Source organism: Anomalospiza imberbis, chromosome Z (assembly GCF_031753505.1).
Source record: "Anomalospiza imberbis isolate Cuckoo-Finch-1a 21T00152 chromosome Z, ASM3175350v1, whole genome shotgun sequence".
Lineage (NCBI taxonomy): Eukaryota > Metazoa > Chordata > Aves > Passeriformes > Viduidae > Anomalospiza > Anomalospiza imberbis.
In genome coordinates, this window is record NC_089721.1 from 34,210,196 (window position 1) to 34,234,778 (window position 24,583).

General features: G+C 34.8%; 1 protein-coding gene across 1 annotated transcript in view; it reads left to right on the forward strand.

The window, feature by feature from the left end:
- Positions 1-24,583, forward strand: part of PTPRD (protein tyrosine phosphatase receptor type D) — a 1,172,008-nt gene that overhangs the window by 587,673 nt on the left and 559,752 nt on the right. The window contains exon 7 of the mRNA XM_068176134.1: positions 14,417-14,439. The gene's annotated coding sequence lies outside the window, so the exon portion shown is untranslated. The remainder of the gene's footprint in view (positions 1-14,416; positions 14,440-24,583) is intronic.

The window sequence follows — 24,583 nt, forward strand, 5'->3', positions numbered from 1 at the left end:
GTAAAGGAAGAGTCAAATTGCTTCTGATAAACATGGCTCTGCCTCTGGAAGCATCTAGGTTTCTGTGTTTCCAAAAAATATGCACTATATTCCAAAGAAATATCAGCCTAAAGTAAGGCTGATATAGGCAGATTTAATATGCCTTCTTATTATTTGCATGTTGAGTCATTTGCATCAATTTTTCTTCACCGCAAGTATTTCCTAAAGGTTGGTAATACCCCAAATATTTCACAAAATATGTTTTGTCTTCTGAAGCTGTATAGGCAAAATTTTCCCACCCTAATTGTGAAAATTTCTTAACTGTGACTATGTGACTGAATTTCTTTGACACGATGATAATAGATTTTTATAGCAAAACAGAATTTGCAGACAACAGCAAGGATGTTTTGATGATAGCTGCTTACTGTAAGGCAAAGGGGATCACAGAGTGATGAATGGCCTTGACAGTACATACAAAATTGTCTGAAAGGCTGTTTTTGTTACAAATGCATTTATATTAATTCATCATAAGTATTTCGACTTCTTTCTTCAAAAGTAATTTACCATTTTAATGTGTTCCCCTTTACAGTTATATAGCTTTCTCAGGATTTAATTAAATTCCTAGTATTGTGCAGTTACCTTCTGAGAATCTTATGGATCTGCTGATTGGCTAAAATTTCATTACAGCAACAGATCCCTTTGGAAGGAACTGTGTTCATTCTAAGATTTTTGTTGTTCTGAATTCATGAATCATTGTAGTGACTAAGAGTTCATTTCTGTCTTCTGACTTTCCTCAAACAGTATTTTCTAGGGAGTCTTTTTTTCTGTCTTCTTCTATTACAGGTATGAAGATTCAAAGAGACAGTTTATTAATAGCATCAATGCCTCTGTTGTTCTAGAATTGAAACATATTCAGTTACAGTAATTTATCAATAATTTAGTTCTCTGTTTTCAATTACTATGTATTTTCAAAGTTAGATAGGCCAAATATATATTACTATATATTTTCAAAGACAGAAGGCCAAATAAAGTGCATTTTCTAACATGACACTGGAATGCAGAGATTAATATAATACTACGTAAGAGTATCCTTCCACAAATCAAGGAAAAAAAATAAGACATGATTTCTAGAACCAATGATTTGTCCCTGAAACCAAGTATCTTTCTAATCACATCAGAAATTTGTAAAATTCGGTTTTGAAAGCTGTGAAAAGTCAGCATCATATAGCTTCATAACAGTGAATTTTAATGTAACTTACACAGTTTAATGATTCAGCTAACAGCCCTCAAAGGCAGCATTTTGGCAGTAGTGGAGGCAGACAGGCTACTGAGAGCTTGTCTCAGTAATGGTGGGCACACTGTGGGGTCCCCAGCAGTGTTTACAGGCAGTTGAGAGGCCTATACCCAGCATGAGCTCCCATGGGAGGATGATGTTCTGTGGGTCAGGGGCTGCAGTGGCCTCTGGGGCCTCTCTCTGGGGCCACAAGCAACAGGCTGCACTTGCAGGAAGTATGCACTGGCAGGGGGTTTGCAACAGGAGTAATGAATCTGTGGGAAGAGGTCAGCAGACCACATGTCTTTCCAGGCACTGCACTATAAGAGCTGACACTGCTTTTCCAAGCTGCACTGAGGAAGCACCTATGCTTGTTAGGCTGAGAAATGGAGACAACCAGGCTGTGATCTGGCGAACTCTAGCAACAGAATGATTGTTCCTTCTCCATGTGCATCTGTGACCTGCAGAGCACATTTGGGAACCCAGCACAGGCAAAGGCAGGACTTTGATCTACCTGTGCCAGAGACCTGTGGCAGCACTGGCAGGATGAGGCAAAGAATTGTGGTCGGAGACTCTCTGCTGTGGGGATGCAGGCTGCTAAGCTGACTCAGTCTGTTAGAAGGGGATTTGCTGCATGTGAGAGGTTTGGTCCAGAACATCATGGATAGGCTGACAAAGTTTGTTCAGTTTGACAGCTGTTAAGACTATTATTCCAAATTTCTTCTCCATAAGGGCACTAGCAGTATGTCTGGGAGGTTTAGAACTTCATAAGTAGTGACCACACATCTTCAGGGAATGAGGAAAAGGGCTTGGTGCATGGTGACTTCTGCCTGGTCTTGCTGATGAATGGGAAAGGCTTAAGGAAAAATGAATGAATGTTCAAAGTCAAAAGCTGGTTGCACATTTGATGTTGGCAATAGAGTTTTAAATTTTAAGACCATGTGTCCTTTTTGAGGACTGCTTGGAAAAGAAGGTATCCATCTTCTCTTAAATTAAAATAAAGGATTAAATTGGGAAAAGAGTGATTAAATAGGGAAAAGAGTGCTTGTTACCAAGCTGTGCAACCTAAACAATACTAATCTATTAACAAGAAGGAAGGGAAAGAGTGGTCAACAACCAAATGAAGAATCAATGCACGAAGCTGGAAAACAAAATAAGAGGGATTATGTAAACATTGAGGATTTAAACAGCTGGACTACTGCCATGGACACAGGCAGATTCTTCATGAAGGACAGATTGGGAAAGTAAAAAGGGAGGGTTGCCTTTCACATAGGAGAGAAGGATTTATGGTGTGATGGGTGATGGGCCAACAAAATTAGTGTGCATACCAAAAGTGGGAAATATTGTGATAGGTGCCTGCTACATACTATATTAATGAAGAACAAGCAAATTATGCCTTCTTCTGACAGCTTCATATTCATAGGCCCTTGCATTCCTGAGAGAATTGACTCAGCCCAGTGTATGAGGGAAGGACAACACAAGGCACAAGTACTTCGGGGACTTTCTGAAGTGCACTGCCAACACCTTCTTGACACAGGCAGTTAAGGAACCAGGAACAGGAGATGAACTACTGTTCGTAGAACAGAACCAGAATAAAGCAAATTCTTCCTGTCTCCAAGACAGCAATCAAAAGTATTTGGGAAACTACAGGCCAATCAGCCTTATCTTGTTCTGTGAGAGTTTATCTTGTTCACACAGACAGTTGCTTATTTCTCCTCAGTTTAATTTGGTTTTGGTTCTGTTTTGTAAAAAGACAAAGTTCTTATTTAATCAGCATGGTTTAAACTATAACATCTTTAAGACATGTTCAGTAGTTTAAACAGCAGTCAGCAGTGAAAATTAAAAAAAAAAATGCTCTTGAATGAGTTTAACATCTTGCCAAAAACTAAAAAAATTCATCTTGATAGCACTTAAGAAATTGTCAATTATGTTAAGATATTAGTTGCTATTTGGACTTTTCTTTCTTTCTTTCTTTCTTTCTTTCTTTCTTTCTTTCTTTCTTTCTTTCTTTCTTTCTTTCTTTCTTTCTTTCTTTCTTTCTTTCTTTCTTTCTTTCTTTCTTTCTTTCTTTCATTCTTTCTTTCTTTCTTTCTTTCTCTTTCTTCCTTTCTCTCTTTCTCTCTTTCTTTCTCCCTTTCTCCTTTCCTCCCTCCCTCCCTCCCTCCCTCCCTCCCTCTCTTCCTCCCTCCCTCCCTCCCTCCCTCCCTCCCTCCCTCCCTTCCTTCTTTCCTTCCTTCCTTCCTTCCTTCCTTCCTTCCTTCCTTCCTTCCTTCCTTCCTTCCTTCCTTCCTTCCTTCCTTCCTTCCTTCCTTCCTTCCTTCCTTCCTTCCTTCCTTCCTTCCTTCCTTCCTTCCTTCCTTCCTTCCTTCCTTCCTTCCTTCCTTCCTTCCTTCCTTCCTTCCTTCCTTCCTTCCTTCCTTCCTTCCTTCCTTCCTTCCTTCCTTCCTTCCTTCCTTTTCTTATTTTCTTTTTTTTAATATACCTATTATTTCAAGTTTAATATTCTTAACTAGTAATTGTACTAAACATCAAACAACGGAAGATTTTAACAACTCTCTCAGGAAATCAGGAAAAACCAGAGCTCCTTTATTAGTCCACTGTGTTCACATAATTGGATCACTTGCCCTCTGCCACCACTGAGTGAAACATTTGTATTGACTCACAGGTCAAGTATCTATTAAAATAGTGATAAATCAATCACCATCCTCTCCCTCATGCACAGAAGTACATGAGCTGTGGAGTAATGACTACTGTTTAATGACAGCTTAGTGGGCTTTTCTGTCTCACGTAATGAGACAGAAATCTTAGGTAGTTAATTAAGGCACTGTATATTTGAACACCTTCATAAAAAGTCAGTGAATCAGTTGACACAAATCAAGGCATGGATCCAAGAAACTGCAGGTGGGATGAAGTGCACAGAGCCTATCAAAGCTCATCACATTTGAAAGTCAAAGACATGAGTTCCTCAGTTGGAAAATTCAAAATTATGTGTGCTTCTCTTTTCCTTGATTTTTATTGCTTTCTTCTGTACAGCATATAAGAGCCATGTGTACTGACTGTAATTTATACACTGAAGTGCAATGATGTTTTTATGTTTAGTTTATATAAACAGTTATAAACAGTATCCCACAACCTTTCTATTGCAATAATTATCTGTAATTATTTTCTTTTACATTTTATTTGAGAAATAGTACTTGTTTGAATTGGCAGGTTTTGCCAGTCTGTTTTTATTTCTTTAATAAATGCAAAATGAAAATAATCTTGCAAGGTAGCAGGGTGTTTGGGGATGTCAGTGTAATTATTGCAGAGGTGAGGAAGTATCCTCATAAGATGACTGGTCTGTTTAGTGAAGAAAAAGTCCCTGATGAGTTTTCTTCGTTTATATTTTCTTCGTGTAGCTTTTACTTGTTTATATTGTAGTCACTTCTCATAGAAAATTCAGTGGGAATAAATATTTTGATCTCTGGTGCTTTTCTCATTCTCACTTTCCAAAATCACCCTAGCCATTTGAGACTCTCCCTAAAGAAAAGTCTCAGGATAATAACAGACTTCTCTAGAAGCAGTATTAGGATTTGTGACTCTATTAAATCATACAGAGCTCTCACTCACTGAATCCTGCATTAGACTATGCTGTAAAAATAAATGAAGGACTGAAGAAAACACAGGCAGTTTCTCTTTTGAAAACAACTCCTGAAATGTACAGCAATCTCTTTCCTGTCTCACACACCATGAAAGTGAACTCCATCATCTGCTCATGATGGACGATTACAAAGGCAGTCCAGAAGAAACACTGTCACAATAGTGCTGTCAAATGAACATTCACTAGAGAATTGAAGTTCCCCCAGGCATAAGGAAATTCAGTCCTCTAACTGTTTTTATACCACATAATCTAGTTGTTCTATAATGAGCCCAAGGACTAGGAAACTGCAGAAAAGAAATAGTATAATTTTATTTCCTTTAGATCAGATGTTTCTTTCCAAACAGGAGAGCATTTTCTAAGCAGGAATTAAATATTCCAATTTTTCATTATATTTATTTAATTATAAAAAAATGCAATCGGTCTATGGCATTTACTAGACATTAAGACATTCAGTACCTCTGAACTTCTTCAGTCATTATTCTGAGCACTGCAATCATGGACTGCTGCAGTGGGCCAGCCTACTTAACCTCTAAGAGAACATTCCGTAGTATTCAGAATTATCTTTATCTCTTTTCCAGGTAGATTATAAGAGATTTCAGGTCTTCAGTTACCCTTTTGTTTTTAGATTGTTAAATAGAAGCCTGATACCTGATTTTTTTTTCCCTTTTAAAATACATAGTAACTGCTTTTTGTTTCCAATTGATTTCTTGATCTTTTTACTGTTGAGATTTCAGCACATTATTTTGTCTAATGTGTGACACATACATGCTTTGGCAACTGGATTGTTTTTCTTTTTTTGGAAATACATAATTGCAAACATAAGCATTTTTTAAATCTGGCAGTAATTAGCATGAAATAAAGAAAATCCACAGATCTGATCCCCAAGTGAGGGAACAAAACAACTAAAACCAAACCGTAATGGCTCTCCCTACTGCTCTCCCACATATGCATCTTGAGTGTATTAGTTGAGAAGTTGGAAAGTTCATTATGTACACATATAATGGAGAAAATCATAATTTCACACATTTTATAGTACAATGCCTTTTCTTCACATTGGCATGAAGTCATTGCAAGATGGCTAAAATAAAATTAAATTAAAACAGTCTTTCATTAGCTACAGATTCTTAGGCTGATTGTTTTCATTACATTTCCTTCAGATTGATTTACCTTTTGATCTGTTTTCTCTCCTTATTTGTAGACAGATAGAAACTGTCCAAAAAAAGCCAAAAAAGGGGAAAAAAGGGGTGATTATTCAACAATCCTACTGAAGTTTAATCTGTGCCACACGATTGTTCCTGAGGAGAAAATTCCAGATGCACCAAAATGATGAATAACAATGAGAGGAGCCCAAATAAATGTCTTGCATGGTTTTTGTATTAGTGCTAAATTCTGACATTGTTTTTCTGACTTTTGTTAGAAGTGCAGATAATGCACTTCTGCATTATCAAAATGTGCCTGAGCATTGTAAATCCATTTCAAAATAACAAAATTTAGACATTCTGGTAGACATTGTTAATGACACTTTCAAGTTTGGAAGATAGTCTTTCTCCATCTGAGATAATTAAGTGCATCAACATTCAGTTTAATAAATTTGTGTGTCATTGAAAAGTCATATAAAATTATAGTCCCCTTTTTAAATGAGGGCTTTAGGAACTGAATAACAAATTGAGAGTCAAAAAAACTTCCTTTTTATGTACTTTCTAAATGTTTTGCGAAATGTTATACATACATTTTATATTCTACTTTTCTTATAATGGGCCAAGAAAAAATTAGTCAGGATAAAAATTCCTTTGTGTGCAAATAAAACATGTGGGCCTATGGTTTGAGATGAAATTTTAGATGCTTCATGATAAAGTGTATGTTTAAAATATACATTGCTTAAAAAGGAGGAAAGCTATACATAGAGATCTGACATATCATGCATATTATTTATATACTTATTAAAATTAAGTAGTGTCTTTGCAATTGGATTCACATTTTATGCACATTGTTTATTATGTCTTTACATAAATAACAACATTACATTCACATTACTTTTTTATCTATGGTCATATAATAAAGTGTAAAATGTTCATAAAACCTAGCAGTGCATGAATTCTAACAGAAACTGTTTTTAAAACATATATTATGTTACTCTATTAAATAGAATCAAAGTACTCTTTTGCTCCCTAGTTAACCCTAATTACTACACTCATAAACTACATAACTTTTGAGTCCAAGAAGATTAAACTATAATGAAATAAATTTCTTTACACTATATAGTATATTTCAGTTAAAATTATTTCTACTCAATAATATATAAAATTTTACTTCTTATTAATTCATTATTTCCTTCACTTTCAGGTAAATAGAAGTTCATATTACTCTGAATGTATTAGATTTAAAATTTTTAAGGAAAGAGGCATAATAGCAACAAGAGTGATATTTCTCTGTCTGTGAACAAACTAAAAACTATCTTTTAAGTATCTTGTATTACAAAGTTAAAGCAATTTGGCTTCTGTTCTAAAGAGTAGTTGGGATGTCCCATGTCTATGTATGGTCAAAAATTTACTTATTTTAAAATTATTAATTACTTACTTTAATGTTTACAATCAAAATTAATATTTCAGTGAGACTTCTAGGTATTCTCACCAAGTATCAAAGAGCCAGGTGCTCTTGAAAGTAATGAAACTTGGCCAGTCTAGAAGTCCTTTTCTTTCCAAAGAAAGCAGCTTTGTCTGCCATTCCTCTGGCCAGACAGTAGAAATCCTGTTGTTACGAGACTTGTGTCATAAGAAGTCATCAATTTCTATCATATCCAGCAAAGAATGCAGCTCTGAGTTGTTAATCTGTTATACAGTCACTCATATATCTGAGTACCCTGTGCTTCTTAATTCTCAGGTAACTCAAAGAACTTTCCAACTGAGTCTTTGGATATGTGTTAAAGATAATATGTACAATATTATCCATTAACACACCGTCCTTAAGTCACTCATGGAAGATGGGGAATAATAAAGATTTTTCAGCAAAATTTTCCATCAGAATTTCAGCTGTGAGCAGCATCCATCCATGATTTCTCCAGAATTCATGCCTAACAAGCTTATGCAGAAGTATATGTTGACAAGAACGGATGAAAGAGAATATGCTGATTTCAGCTATTTTACTTTTATTATGATACATACATATTTCAAGCTGTCTTTAGACTTCACTCATTTAGATTTTTTTTTCCTTTCTTATGCAAGAGCCTGTCCTACAGTCCATATAACTAAAAACCAATATCTGATTTTTTTTTTATTTTCTGGTTAATATATATGTTAGTATCTGGGCAAGGTACAAATAGATTCTTGATACAGATCTCAAAACTTACCAAAAAGTGTAAGGGAGATGAAATTTTTTTTTGGCTACTAGCTTTCCATCTTTCTGTAGAATACGCTGACTTTTCTAAATTATATTCTCACCCCAATATTTATATTATATTGTCACTCAATATTTGTATTAAGAAAGATCACTTGTTAATCAGCACCTTTGTAGTAACCTTTTCTGTCCATCATGAACATAAAATAGGTGATAATTACTTTCACAAGCCTCAGAAAATTTTTTCTTAGCTACAGACTTATTAAATATACTGAGTCATATGACTTCCATTAAAGGATACCAACAATACTGTACACTTTGAAAAGTGAAGAAAATTAAGACAAAATAGCTATATTTTATTTCTTCAATGATACATATTTCAGGTGATTTTTCAGATGTTTTCAAATTACTGTCACAATCTGACAGTAAGGCCATTTTTCATTTCTTAATGTTTTGCTTTCCCATTGTTTGAGATATTCTAGTGCATCAGCTGTTGTTTCAGCTGTGTCCAGTACCTGGCCATATGTGCACTACATGCTTGTTTTGTGAAAAAAAAAAAAAAAAAAAAAAAAAAAATCATGGAAGGTAAATTCAGCTTACTAATTCAAAGCCTTACACAACCAGACTGAAATTATAATAAAACATTACATTGCAGTAGCATAGAAAGCATGTAGAGGAAATTTTTAATAAAAGGGGTAATAAACTGTAGTAACAACCAGTTCAGGCTAGCTTGAACATTGGCTATTATTTATTCAAATTCTAGGTAAATGTATAGTGAACATAAAATAGGAATTCTGATCATTAGAATTTTAACTCCAGCTGATAAGCAGGAATTTTTTTTTGAGAGAGAGAGTCTAGAGAATCTTAAATAATATATTATCAAACTATTTTTATTCTTCTATGTCTCTCATCTAGTTTCCTATTGCAAGCTTTTTTAAAGGCTCTTCTTCACAAAGCTGTTTTGGCCTGATCTTGGATCACTGATTATTATAAATGTAACTGACAATTTCATTTTTTCTTTATGGCAGTAGGTGGAAGTCAATTAAAATTCTGTACTATATATGTATGTGTATATATATATATATATATATATATATATATATATGAATATACATATATATGTCTGTATATACAAATACACATATGTAAATAGGGTATGCCAAAAATGCCTCAGCACAGCTTATTTGGTAGCTAAAAGGTCCATTTAACATTTTACTCTAGATAGAAGATAATAGTGTTTTAAACAGGCAGTGACCTAGATATTATAATTCATATTCTGGCAGTTCTCCAAATGTTGAAGTTATTTATATCTGATATTTTAAATATTAAACCAACAGACTGATACTGTAAAAATCACTGGGATCCTACCTCATTTTTTCTCCAGTCACCAATTTTAATAGCATTCCTTATTATCAAGAGTGCAGACCTCACACAAAACCTTTTTTTTAGCCAAACATTGTCCAGATTGAACTTTTCCAGCATTTCTTTCAGTTCAGTATAAAACACACACAGACAAAAACATAAAACAATTCACCAAACAAACAAAATCCACAAGGATTCATTTAAAATGAATTAATCATACAGTGATTATTTCTTCTTTATATTAAAATAGTCAGCAATATTGCCTTGTTTTCAATCTTTCTAATTTATGCTAATAGTATTTCCAGTCACATTTCTAAACAGGGTATAAAAAATTAAATAGAAAATGTAAAGCAAGTGTTGTTTTTTTTTTTTTCATGGTAAAGCTTTTTCAAAAAACAAACCAGTTATTTTATTCTAAATAAGTGTCATGTTTTTAAGAATTCCTAATAACAAGAAATATTATTGCACACTTTGATGCAATGGATAACAACCTAAATTCAGAAAATAACCACGTTGCTCCCATGACATCAGAAAGACTAGACAAGACAACTGGTATTATGATCAAGAATAGTGTTTTCTGTGGAGAATATTAGATTTTTAAATGATAGGCTGAATCAGGATTGCTTATTCACCACTTGAATGAAGTAAAACAGTTAAGCTGGCACACTATCAGAAATGTGAAGCTGAAATTCATTTAATATTTACTGTGTTTTTATTTTTTGAAGGAGACTATTGGAAGAAAGACCAACTAAAAGCATACAACATGTAACATTTTTCCATCACAATATTCTAAAGTCTCCCAAGTGTATTCCATGTCTTGTGTTTGAGTATCCCTTTAATGACAACCATCTGGGAAAAAAAACACAGTATAATACTTGGGTTACACTCATAGCATTAAATTATCATGCTGATTTGTCTTCATGGACGAAGATGCTGAGTAATACAAAAATATCTTGATTGTTGAATTTGCCAAAAGAATAAATTAAAATAATAAATTTTAAAATCTGCAATCCAATCTATCCCAAACTCACTGAATTCATTTCTGAATAAATGTGAAAAAGACACTAAAAATAATTCAAAAATATATTTGGGAATAAAAGGTATCAATTGAGAAGAAATTGGAACTGAAGGTAACTGCAATTACTTATAGAACATAATTCTTATTACATTAAGTGAAATAATGATCAAGAAATTTCCCCAGTGAGTTCTGTTCTTGTGTAGAATGAATAGGGCTATAGACGTCCACTTATTGAAGTTTCACTGGAATTGTTATAATTAAGGGTCACAAGAACATATATATTATGAAATCAAGAAAGCAAACTGATACTACAGACCCAGAAGCAAGTATGAGTACAAAATGATAGTGCAGAAGAAGTAGCCCAAAAATGTTTATAGCTCCTGAGTTAATCATAGGATTTACGTTGTTTCATAACTCCAAACTCCATTAGCCAGGGCAGATTGCTAGTTTTGTGATCCAAGTATTGAACTGAAGGCAGGCAGCATGCAAGATGAGATCATCCAAGGCCTCATTATCTAAAACAGTTAAAGTCCCATGTAATTTCAACCCTTTAAAAAAAGTTATTTCCAGAATCTTAATCCCATCTCATAGGCAGTGAAGCTGTAATAGTCAATATTCCAATGACAAAGCAAGTACAGTATCAAAATTGTGTCTTGGAAAGGCTTGGAAAGGCACATTTTCTTTTGAAGTTATTTCATTAACTTAATGATCCACAGCAAAACTCCTGTGAATAGCTAGAATGGCAAAACACTGGAGAAGAGATAGCCACTATGTGTAAGAAAAATTCAAAGAAACAATGATGCACTTGAAATTAAATCTTATTTCTGTGTTTTGTGCTTCTGGTTTTCTGACTGGTCAGAATAAGCATGAAATACAGTTCTAAGCAGAGAAAAAAGGAATAAGCCCAGTCTGCTTTAAACAAAGTCAACACAAATACAAAGAAAGAGAAGTGAGAGGAAACCCAATAACTTGTTAAGATGTTCTTGTACTCATGAAAACTTTATATTTCTACGTACTAGGAGAAATTTGTAAATGTGGCACTTGACTCTCTACTTGGTATTTCAGTCACTGTAATTCTTGCTATGTAATGATACACTGATAATCCTGCCTTAATAGTGCCTAGTATGACTCTCCTTAAGTGTCACTGACAAGAGCTTTCCACCAATAACTTCATTATCAGATTATAATGAAAAGGTTTGGGTTTGAAGGGACCCTAAAGATCATCTTGTTCCATCCTCTCTTCCAAGGGCAGGGAAATCTTCCACTAGACTAATTTACTTAGAATCCCACCCGGACTAGTCTTGAATACCTCCAGGGATGAGGAGCCCACAACATCTCTAGGACAATCTGTTCCAGTGCCTGACCACCCCTACATGTCCTACTCTCCTTCATCTTAAGGTTATTCCCCCTTGTCCTGTCACAATGTGCCCTTGTGAAAAGACTCTCTTTAGCTTTCTTGTAGGTTCCCACTAGGTACTAAAAGACCACTGTAAGGTCCTCTCCATGCTGAACAGCCTCAGCTCTCTCAGCCTATCTTCACAGGCAAGCTGCTCAAACCCCTAAAATCAACGTAGTGAGACTGGACTGGTTCCAACAGGTCAACATCTCTCTTGTTTTGAGGGTCCCAGACCTGGACACTCCAAACCAGGGCATCTCAGAAGAGCAGGTCACGCTACCAGAGAGTGTAGTATTGACTTCAGTTCAGGGGTCTATTAGGTTTTGTCTTCCTTATCAGCAATGTTTTTAGAACCCTCTGATTATTCTACACAGGGATTGGTGCATTCAGGCACCTGACACTATCAAATAAATTGATCTCTTTTTTTTCTTGGTGAAAATTTCTTCTAAATTATTTGTAACTGTCTTATTATTATCTAGTCTCTTCACTGAATGATATTCTGGACAATGTGGCTGCTATGCTCAGTCAAATTAATTTTCAATACTGACTCCCACTGGCTAAGCAGATAAAGATGAAATAAAGCCCATAAGCTGATACATTCTAAAGCAAAAAAAAAAAAAAAAAAAAAAAAAAAAAAAAAAAAAAAAAAAAAAAAAAAGCAGAAAAAAAAACAACCCAAAACCAAAAAAAAACCGACCCAACAAAAAAAGAAATCTCACCAAGCATAAAAGGAGAAAAATCTATGAAGGCTGTAATTAGGATTTTCAACAGAACTGGAGAAACACCACAGAGAAATTTATTCCAAATTTAGTAAAGTCTGCAGGATCTTACACCACTTGTTTGCCCTGCTATTCAAACATCAACCTTACCTTTTTAGGCAATCTTTTTCAAACAATGACATGTATTTCTAGAAAAGTAGAGCAAATGAATAAAAATATTTAAAAACCATAAAATACTCTAGAGAGCTGTTATTAGAGGGGAAACATGATATTGATTCTAAGCAACAGTTTGAAAAAGTGGTAGGATTAAATTTTAAGGAGTTTACAAGATTAGTTCAAGTTCATCAAAAATATGAAATTCTAATTCCACAAACTTGCTCCTTTCCTTAAGGCTTTGAGAATTTTTCTGACAGTATTGTAACTATATCAAGTAAGTGACAGGATACAAAGGAGGAGTGGAAGTTTTTTATTTCCTGCAGAGGTGTTAATAGGAAAGAAGATGATATTCATCTGCTTTATTTAAAAATAAATATGAAGTGGATTTCTGAAAGAGTCTGAGCCTTATATGGACAGTTTTTGCAGGGCACTGGCTTACATAAAATAAAATTATGATCATCTGTTGCAGATTACATTTCAAAATATAGATTTGAAAAATTGTCAAGTATAAGCCATCGATTAATGACAAAATTAAAAGAAAAAACCCAAAAACCTGTCATCCACATGACTTGGACTCTTTTTTAACTCTGGTATAGAGATTTTTACCTGGTCATTTACTAAGAACTGTAGCCATCTATTTGACAATTCCTTTTTCTTTATATTTTAAATCCATTCTAACGTTCCCAGAGGACTGTAGTTTAGTGCACAAACTAAGTTAAAGAATGTCAAACATGTAATATGATATGGATATTGGTATTGATAGTGCCTGAGACCATAAAAATAGAAGAAAAAATTTAAATCCTACATCTGTACCCTTACCATGTCTTACAAGTTTTTCTCACTTCACCTCCAAGGAAGTAACTGAAGTGAACAGAATAAATTTCATAGGTAAAAAGTCAAGAATGTGTCTTTTATAATGTGTAGTTTAGGAAATTCGTGAGAGCTAAAAAATTTTAAATCCTTCTGGAAATTTCTTGTAATTGTTTGTGGTTTGTAGTAAAGACACTACAGGGAAAGTGTAGGATGTACAGTCATTGCAACAGCAACAGTAGAGTGCACAATAACACCAGGATATATTAAAAAGTCAGAACTTAAATGAGGATGACTGATAAGACAACTGAGAAAGAAATTTAGAGAACCATATATTAATATTTTAAGAAAGAGTTTTGTTTTATTGCTTATCTGATTAAAAGATGGGCTAAAACTTGCTAAAACTTCAGACTAGTGACTTTTTTAAGTATATTTGAACTTCAATTTCATGGATTTTAAAAATTTCTTTGTTATCTGTAAATTGGAGCACAGATTCTCCTAGTTGTCTCTCCTATGGTAATAACTCACTTTATGCAATGAGGTGTCATAAAAATATTTTAAGAAATTGCAAAATCTTCTTATAGCTAGAGATTACATATAGGATAAAATAATTTTTCTTCGAATCAAACTTATGAACTTGTTTTCTGTGAAATATTTACTAAACAATGTCAAATGTCTTTTTTTCTGTACTCTTCTCTGAAAATCTTCTCCTTTCTCTCTTTTGTAACAGGAGCTGGAATTCACAAAGTTGAGGTAGGAAACTAATTTTATTACTAGGTAATTTAAGTAATATACTAAAGCTAAGGGTACTAAATCTTTATGATGTTATTGTGATTTGCGTCTAACTGTTATTCAATATGGTAACTTACAGAGAAGGTTTACAGGCAGCAAAAAATCTCTTTTCCACAATATAGACAACTACTGTGGATTCTTCCAGTCATTGGTCTGTTGGATAAGATTTTCATCTAAAATGATCAAATTCTTTTTGTGTGTTTATAAATAGTACTGTAGTATAATGGTGTATTCTAACTTCTGTCTTTCCAGTGATGCTGAAGTTTTCCTGTAATTTATTTTTGACTTTTATCTGTAGTCCTGGAAAACAGAAAATTTTTAGGGAGCTGTAACTTCACTGGGCAGTGAAACACACTCTTTTTGCTTTGTAGAACTTAAAAATTGTCTTTAAACAAAAAGAGACGGAAGATGGTGCTCCTGATTAAAGACAGTTCTGAACCTGCTTTTTCAACATAGAGTCAAGATAAAATTGAGTTTATCAGGACACACATATAGAAATCAACAGGTTCTTTTGTAATTATGTCTCACAGAATTGAAAGTACCCATTAACTAACTTATATAGCGAGAACCTACAGAATCTTTTTAGAGAATACTCTGTTTTCACCTAGATTCCTTGCATAGAAGGGTAAGAGTGTATAGAAGCTTACATAGCACTGCACAAATAATAAGCGAATGTCCCAGATTTACTTTTAGGAATCTCTCCACCCTACTGATACACTCTATCTTTAGATCTTATAGTTCCTCTGCTCCAGCATCTGAAAAGAGGCTTTAGGGCCTATTCTGAATGGTTGTTTGAAGAGAAGCTATCTAGAAAACAATAATAAATTTATGTTTGGAAATTAAAGAAGTCATAAGAAAAAGAAAGGAAAGGGCAAACAAATGTCTGTAGGACCTCATATCTGCAAAAAATTCTATCCTGGTTAAGAATCACTGTTTTTCACTCTCTTTCTGAAAAATCAAAGAAGACGAAGCAAGTGACAGTGCAGAGAACAGGATTTAACCAGAGAGGGAGCCCTTTGCTTCTGGATGTGGGCTCCTGGTGGTGATCCAGAATTTCTCAAGAAACAAGTTAATTAGATCCAGTTCAGATTCCCTCCGGTTTTCTGGCTGAGATATCAGTGGGAAAGGTAACAATTGATACTATAGCAGAAACCAACACACATCTTAGACTAAATATTCCAGGAAAAGCAAAAATTGGCCTTAATTATTATGAACAACTACTTAGGTTTCTGATACAAGTAATAGATTTAACTGTTATTTAAAACCTTCAGGAGAAGGCAGGTTTAGCTCACACACTACATTATAAAAATTAATGTTTTCATGTCTTTAGGATCAGGACCTGTGTTTGGGGTAGGAATGAATCCATTAGTTATGATGAAATATCAGCATACAAGTTCTATAGATAATTATATATGTGTATCTATTTTTATCTCACAGATTCCTTAATCTTTTAACCATAATAAAAGTCATTAACTAATTCAAATAGTCTTTCTGCTTCCTCATCCTGCAGATATCTTTAATGTTTTCATTCTCAAAAATATATTTACAGACAGTTTGGGCAGGTGTATGACTGAAAAGGTCAAAGTGAAATACCAGCATACTTAACAAATATATTTTCGCAGTCTGTCACAAAAATCCTTTTGGTTGCATAGCAACAGCCTTTTAAATTACTACTTGCAATCTAGATTTTAATAATTTAATTAGCATTTTTCTTCATTAAATTGTTTCACCCAATAAATTTAATGTATTCAATGCATTCCTTTTTTAAATTGGTCCTTTTAACCTCCCTTCTTTGTCCTTCCAGCATCTTTGGCTATGTAGTAGAGACTAAAAACCTCATTAATTTCATATCAAAAAACCACAATCAAATCGAATCAGCCTCATGCAATGAGCAAAGAGACATCTTAGGTAGCCTTTGTAGCTAAAGTTGTTTGAGCTCAGGTGAGCATTAATGAAGTCAGTCTGGCTCAAAAAAACTAAGGCTTTCAGTGGCAAAAGTTCAGTGGCATGTTTTGAGTGGCCTGTCTTTAGTGGCAGTGATGTTAGTGCTTTTGAAACTGTTTATCTCATACTATTTATCTTAAGTAACCAGAAATATAGCTCCCTATGAAAAATCCTCAGCTATTGCTCTGTATTAAGATGTTGCTGAGAAGCTAAAGCCTACAAGAACCAAATACTGTGAGAATAATTATGTGAGGAGGAAGGAGATATTTTCTAGAGAGCTGCAGAATGCACCTACATTTACTCTAAGGAGCAACAGCAGACTCTCAGTGCAGAGCAAAGGTGGTATCACTACTAGCAGTCAAGGTTTACATGAGAAGAGGGAAAAATACATGGTAGCAGACACCAAAACATTCAGTATGTGTTTACTGGGTATGAAAGAAGAATATAAAGGAAACATTCCATCCTAAATAGTTATCTTAGCAGCAGTGACTTCTGTAATGGGATGTCGCTGTTGAGCAGGACGGGAACGAAATGACTCCAAGACAAAAGGCAAGCAATGAAAACTCTGATTTATTTCAAATGCACGGCTCTATATATAGAGAACATCGTGCGAACTAATTTCATTGGTCTTAGAGTAAAAACATCTCACACCATTGGTGTGCAGTAATTGACACACGGTGGCAGAACATATCTATAAACAATGTGAACAACAAGATAGATTAGAGAGTTATTTACATTCTTTCCTAACTGCTTCCCAGGCTCTCACCTGGTTAGAAAAACCCTCTCTTTTTCTCTCTGACTGAACTGAGAATATCCACAATGGCAGGCAGAAAGAAATTTTTATTTTTGCAGGAGCATCTATGTGATTTCTGTTTTCTATGCCTCTATGTCTGCGTAAATTCTGAGATATCGTCTGTTGAAAAACATTAGTTTTTAAAGTTCCTTAAAATTTTAGAAGCATTTCTGTTTTCATTATCCATTTATATTTTGAAGAAATGTGCATTTCTCTCTTATTCCCCCAAATTAAACCTTAATCGAAATTCAAATTTGTATATGATAGACTTAAATATCTGAGTATCTGAAGCAGATACTGTCTCTGTTAGACATGTAAGTGGTTTATGAAGGTGTTCTGATATATTTAGCATTTCAAATATAATTTACCAAGATCTAAGAAGGTATTGTTTGATGGCTAGATTTGCAAATCTAAAAAAACTCTTTCCCTGCTCAAAAATAAATAGTTATACTTTAATGATTCCTAAGAAGCTGAATTTTTACCACAGTACTTTATTTCACTACCTGAGATATTAATCTAACATAATTTTAATTATTGTTGTGTTTAAAATCTTTACAATGTTCATGTCTATTTCTTCACCATTCAGTCTTACATTTGCACTTCCTGCTTTCTCATCCACACTGTATTTTCATAGCAATTTTGAGATTATCATGCATCATTTTGAGACATTTTACAGGTGATTTGTTTAAAAAAATACCAAAAAAGAACACCTTATCCTTGTGGGAAAAACATAAAAAAATTAAACTCCTTGGTTCATTATCTCTCTCATTACAATATGTTTCTCTAAATAGGATTAATAGAGTACCTACCACAGGTTTTCTGCACTGATTGCACATGAATTTGTGGATGCTAATATTCAAGGACATTAAAACCAAAATAAAAGAAATTAGATTCTTTCAAATAAGTGATACTTTAACGTTTGGTCCCATAAAATAAAATAAACATTACAAAAATTTAAGCCTATAAACATCAGGAAGATGGATAAGTTCACACACCATTCTGCATATCTCTGTTTAATAATATTATATTTCATTTCCCATGCTAAGAAAACAGCCATTACCCAAAGCAGCCACTCGTAAACAGCCATTGTGAACAGATTGCATCCTTGTTGGTGGTATGATAATTGAAATAAGTTTACCAGTCTTTTATGAGGAAATACCAGATGTATGAAGTACCTATTAATCAACTCACTCAGTTTTGTGAACATCAGTTTTAATACCAACAGCTACCAAAGAATAAATGGAATAAAAGGAAAAATATCAAAGAATTTAAAAAATGGCTCAGCAACATGTTGCATTGCTTGCAGTGATGGAGGTAAAAGAGTCTAGGCTAAAAGGATTGTATCTTTTGGGCTTTGCTTAAGGACATTGATTTCTCTGTTTATACCTGTCTGCTTTTGAGTCTCTGCAATGCCTTTCTTGAAAGCCTGTTTAAAAGCAACTTTGTGAACAATAGCAGAAAGGGACAGCTGCCCATCAGTCTCTGATATTTGTTTCTCTTTGGTAATAATTGTAAATACAATTGTCGATGTCTAGTTTCGCGTTTATGCAATAGGCTTCAAAGGCATTACCTGTCATACAGTAAGCTGAGCTAATGTAATTAGTTTCTCTTCCTGGACAAGTTCAGAGTTTTCATTTTCTTTATGCTTTTTTTTCTCCCTTTTTTTTTTTTTTTTTTTTTGAGCAGGGAGAGAAGTGGGGGTTTTTTTGTTTTGTTTATTAATATTAAATGCTTTAGAAACTAGGACTTCGAAGATATCACAGGAACATGGAAGAACAAATAACATGTATGAAAGAGTGATGAATTTGAGATTCATCCCAAATTTACTTGTTTGTTTGTTTGTTTGTTTTTATTAAGGGGAAAGATAAAATTCTCCTGGAAGGTTTTTGTGTTCTCATTGCAAAATTAATCTCTTCTCAGTCATACACTGTTTCTATTTACAAATACTGCTGTCTATGCAGAAAATATACTTAGCTGGTGAAAGAAGTCATATAAAAATATGGAATAATCAACTGCTGTTACTTAGGTAATGACAGCAGCCAAAAGAGCTGTAACATTCACTATCTGCTTCACTACTCTTTATGAGTTGTGGGAAACCTGCACTGCATTGACCTTTGGCCAGAGATTACACACACACATCTTTTTGCATTGCTTGAAGTGCTAAGAGCATTTTGGAATAGGCAACTCAGTGGAGTGACCAAATTATGTTTCTGACTCTATAAAAGCCAGTCCAGCTGGCCTTTTTCAGCCAGTGGTGCAAGTAAATAGTACTGGTACTATTGGCAAAAGGAGACAGGTCAAACTAATGATTTGTTGGCATTGAAGAGGAACTGCCTTCAGACCATCTCTAGGTCTGCTTCTGCATTAGGTGCATTCTTAGAGCATATATCCTGGTTATTTCTAGTAAGAAGACTATAATTCTTCCACTTTAGGATTATGACATGCAAAAGCAACACTGTGAGATTTCAAATAAAGATAACTGTTAAGAACTTACTTTTATTTAGAAGCCAATGGAATAATAACATATTTGCAGATAAGTAGGCTGTGAAAACATCAGTATACATCTCAATTACTACTGTCACTTAGAAAATTATTTTGCTTATGCCACTGGATTCAAAGTACAAAGTACATCAGTGAGTTTGATTACGAATTGTGGTCAAGCTCTATCTGAATTTGAACACTTTTTGATTTTAACAAATCTATGTGTCCAAAAAGCAAACTATCAACAGTGTGACTGATAGCTTTGAATAAATGAAAAAAAAAGAGGCATATTTCAATAAAATACTTTTATGGCAGATGAACACTGAAGAGGGAAAATATATCCACGTTTAGCTAACTAATTAACCAGTTGAGGCACTGGCATTGACCAAGGACGTGGAAGGACAAGGATTTAACTTTTGATAAACCTGCTCAGTGGCAATAAAGATTAGCTCTGCAAGACTCCTGGCACTGAAATCAATACTAATCTGTTACTAAGGAACAGCTCATCCAGTCAGATGTTACATGGAAACCTGATTGCCTGCCCTTAAGCCATATACAGAAACATATGACATGCATACAGTTGTTTATAGAGCTAGAGATACATAACTTTTAAACATTGTGGTACCTCATATAATTTTTTTTGGCACACAATTTCTGAAGTTTATGGGACAAAAAGGAGATGGGGGGCTGCCAAGTCCAGTGAGTTGGACACTGATTATTTTAGACATTTTGAATATTGCCCTTGAGAATCTGTCTTGGACTTCTATACACATACACAATATTACTGCCTGTGTAGGTTCACCCAGTCCTTGGATAAGTACACATATGAGTTAAACATATATTTAAACATTTACAAGAACATAATTTATTATTCTTACTGCTCAAGAATATATAGCTTATAGCAGTTTGCCCTATCTTGATATCATTCAAGATCTGCTTTTGGCAGCTCATCAGAGAACCAGAGCTGAGACCAGTAAGCAGCTGAGGCAATCGCTGGTGGAGCCCTGATCACAGACAATCTTCCTAGGTGAGATTGTTGTGCTGCTGTCAATAAGGAAAACTGCTTTCACATCCATCTAGGGTCCTCACCAGATTCTTGGCACACAAAACACCCTCATTTATCTTTCATCCTAATCTCTTTATTATATTGAATACACAGTTTTATAACAGCAGGAATTTAAAAACATAGTATTTCAGAAAGATTGTTTGGCAAAATAAAAGACATCTTGGATAAGAAAAGTGTAGAAAAGTCATATTACAGTTCTAACAAATACTATTTGTGTGATATCAAGTAATTTACTGACCTCTTCCTCCTTATAATAATATCACTTTTTTTCCCCAAGTGACATTACTTTGGCTCACCAATATTCTAGAGCCATTCTGCTGGATAGCATGTGCAGCTATTGAAATACATAATCCTTGCAAAGAATTAAATGAAAAACTAACCAGAAAAGCAGTATATATTACAAGCATAATAGCTGGCTTGAAAGTGTATCCTGGGGTTTCAGATGATGTCATAATCTGCTACAGCAAATTTAATAGCATTGTTGCCTGGAAGCTAAGCCATTATACTATGTTTAATTTCACTAAGATGTAAATTACATGGTTCAGGGTTGCATAGTACTGGTTACTGCCATTGTAGATTCTTGTTCTTGCAGCTGTAAGGAATTCTAATATTTAAGGGGATTTGGTTTACCTGTTAGTCTACAGCTTTTATAGATTTTTTAAAAATAATAATTTTACCCTCCCTTATTTGCTATTAGCCCTGCCCACCCCCCCCCACACAAAATCTCTGCATTCATCTTTTTTCCAAAAATAGTAACAGAATTATAGCCTGGCTTTTTGAAGTGTATCAGTAAATATTCAGTCCTTAAAGAAGAGAAAAGCAGTAAGGCTTGAGAGTGACATCTTGCCTGTTATCACATTTTATTTTAGTGAGCCTTAAAGTAAAAAATAAGATGTTTTCCTTACAGAGTAATAGCCAGCTTGGGTGTTTATATTCTACCTTTTATGGTAATTGCTGGAATGAAACTTGAGACATTCTCAATGAGACTTGAGACATTACCTCTTGACTTTTACCAGAAAAATAATATAAATAAAACTTGCTCCCAATAAGTAGATCAAAACTTCTGTTGTAATAAGAAAGTAGCTTAGTTGACATGCATAAAGTGTAATAGATGTATCTTTAAAGTAGTACGACATATTTTCTACCATTAAGTACTAATGCAGTAAATGACAATTAGCATCTGGACATGAGCTTTAATAGAGATGATTTTTTTTGACAACTTATTGCAAGTACTGTGATATATGGCAATGAAAATGCTGTGAGGAGCTTATTGTTTGTTCTTTCAAATGTTGGTGAGTTAAAAAATTCTTATCCTTGCACATCTATATCATTTTCTCTCTGCACTTGTCTGTGGATGGATAATTTACCTACCTATGATGTTTGCCAATTCCATGCATCTGACAACATAATTGATTTTAGGCAGGCTTATGCGTATATGGGAAATCAGTGAAAATTTTAGATTAGCTTTTAAAAGCAAGTATTGTTAACAAAGGGATTATTCAAAACAGAGATATGCTTGAGAAGGCATAAAATAAAACAGAAGCTTGTGTCAGCTTATAAGCCACACACAATTAAAAATAATCTAATCTTTGTTTTGAAAACTTAAATGTAAATATGAATATTCCAGTGGCTCACATTTACAAAAATGTGCTCATATTTTCCACTGTCAGTAGCCTTTGTTCATGTAGCAAAACCATTGACTAGATTTTTATTCTGGCCATATTTATTTGCTTATTGTAATTCTTGTGATTTACTGGCACAACTTCCCATCTTTATATCGCAGCTGTGGTTTAGCAGTCATTCAGTGGCTCTGTGAGAGAAGGCATACTTCTGTCAGTCCTCTGAATAATTTCTGTGATTACCAGTCAATTTAAAACATAAATGAAATTGCATTATATCAGAAAAATATTCTAAAAATGGCCATAAGATCTCTTTGAAATTGTCTGAATTTGTCTTTGAAATTATCTATTTGTCTTTGAAATCAAGTCTTGGAATAATTCAGCAAGGTTTTGTCACATTTACATTAGTGTTTTGTTTTGGGACCAGTATTAAGGGATTTTTTTAAGCTATTTGCTTTTAGAAGCTGCTTTAGGTAGTATGAAAAATAAAGGTTTTACAACTTTAACTAAGGCCTCTAAAAAAAACTTGTAATCAACCCTAAGCAATAAATACTTTCTTCTCATCTTCACTTCTGTCTTTGCAAATTTTAATAAGCCTACAGAGAAAAGAGTTTAAGATGCCATTTTACTCTCAATTTCTATTCCTTCTCTTTCTTTTATAGTTGTCTGCTTCAAGGCAGAGAAAAGGCTGGCAGTGATGAGATTGAAAAGAGGAGTGTCAAGTCAATTAGAAAGGACTTTAGAGTACTGAGTCAGGTAGTTGATAGGGCAGGAGCACAGGTAGTGTTCTGCTCAGTCCCTTTGGTGGCGGAGGAAAATGATGAAAGAAACAGGAGAATCTGCATCATCAACAAATGGCTAAAGGGTTGGTGTCATCGGCAAAATTTTGGATTCTTTGATCATGGGTGTTGCATCCCAGGTTTGCCGCGCATGGGGAAACTTTTACAGCATCTGCTCTGCTGGAACCAGATGGGGTGTATCTCTCTGTTAAGGGCAAAAGATTTTTAGCTCATGAACTGGCAGAACTCATTGAGAGGGCTTTAAACTAGGTTTGAAGGGGGAAGGGGATGCAGCCGGGCACTCTGGAAGTAGGCCCAAGGGTTGCAAGGCTAAGTTAGGGGTGAAGTCAGTGGCCCAGCTGAGATGCGTATATACCAATGCACGCAGCTTGGGAAACAAACAAGAAGAGCTGGAGGCCATGGTGTAGCTGCAGAGCTATGATGTAGTTGTCATCACGGAAACATGGTGGGATGACTCACATAGTTGGAGAGCTGCACTGGATGGCTACAAGCTCTTCAGAAGAGGCAGGAAAGGGAAAGGAGGAGGAGGCGTGGCCCTTTATATTAAGCAGACTTTTGATGCTGTAGAAATTGAAACTAAGGAAGATGGAGTTGAATGTCTATGGGTAAGAATTAAGGGAAAGGCCAACAAAGCTGACACCCTACTGGGAGTCCGTTATCGTCCAGGACGATAGGTAGATGACTTATTCTATAAGCAGCTAGGTAATGTTTCACGATCATCAGCCCTTGTTCTTGTGGGTGACTTCAACCTACCAGACATCTGCTGGGAACTTAATACAGCAGAAAAGAGGCAGTCCAGGAAATTCTTAGAGTGTATGGAGGACAACTTTTTGTCGCAGCTGGTGGGTGAACCTACCAGGGGAGGGACTATGTTAGATCTGCTGTTTGCAAATAGAGATGGGCTAGTGGGAGATGTGGTGGTTGGAGGTTGCTTGGGGCAGAGTGATCATGAAATAATAGAGTTCTCAATATTTGGTGAAGTCAGGAGGAGCACCAGTAAGACTCTTGCATTGGACTTCCGGAGGGAAGACTTTGGCCTGTTTAGGAGACTTATTCAGAGCGTCCCTTGGGAGGCAGCCCTTAAAAACAAAGGGGTTCAGAAAGGGTGGGCATGCCTCAAAACAGATCTTGAGGGCACAGGAACAGACTGTCCCTGTGTGACGAAAGATAAGTTAACGGGGTAAACGTCCAGCCTGGCTGGGCAAGGAGGTTTTGGAGGAACTTAGGAATAAAAAGAGGATGTATCAGCTTTGGAAGGAGGGTCAGGTCTCTAAGGAAGTATTCAAGAGGGCTGCTAGAGCATGCAGGAAAAAAATTAGGGAGGCCAAAGCTCAGTTTGAACTTAGAATGGTGACTTCTGTAAGGGATAATAAAAAATGTTTTTTACAAATACATTAATGCT